Source organism: Myotis davidii, unplaced genomic scaffold (genome assembly GCF_000327345.1).
Source record: "Myotis davidii unplaced genomic scaffold, ASM32734v1 scaffold1035, whole genome shotgun sequence".
Taxonomy (NCBI): domain Eukaryota; kingdom Metazoa; phylum Chordata; class Mammalia; order Chiroptera; family Vespertilionidae; genus Myotis; species Myotis davidii.
The window spans coordinates 5,528-6,064 of NW_006286719.1; positions in this window are offsets into that span (position 1 = coordinate 5,528).

Sequence of the window (537 nt, forward strand, 5' to 3'; positions counted from 1 at the left end):
CATTCCTGAAAATTGTACATAAACTTTTTCCCCTGCCAGTACCAGGAACGGCTAATGAACCACTTTGCAGTTTGTTTTTTCTTTTTTTTAAAAAATACTTTGTAGTGTTGCAGATAAAAGGTCTTGCTGTACTCTTGGTCTGCACTGCAAGCTGTGGGCTCTTATGGGAAGGACACGGCTAGCAGTCAGCTGATCAGCTTAATAAAGGCTCTTAAAATTTTAATTCTGAGTCAGTGGTCTATCTCGCTGAGCTAACCCATAACACTCTATCTGCAGGTTTAATTCCCCTTTGCCATGTAATTTAACAGATTCCTAGGAGTGGATGTGGGCATCTCTGGGGGGGCACTGTTCAGCCGGAGGTCACAGCCCTGGAGCTGAGTGCTGTGCCCCTGCAATTTATCTACACGGGCTGTTCTCTTAAACTGGAGACAAACTTAAGTTACTGGGGGACACTTTTCCTGTTCTAGAGCCACATAAAACCAGTGTCAAAACGCGCCTTTCCTGGCCCCGCCTCCTCCAGACCAGCGCCTCCCGCCA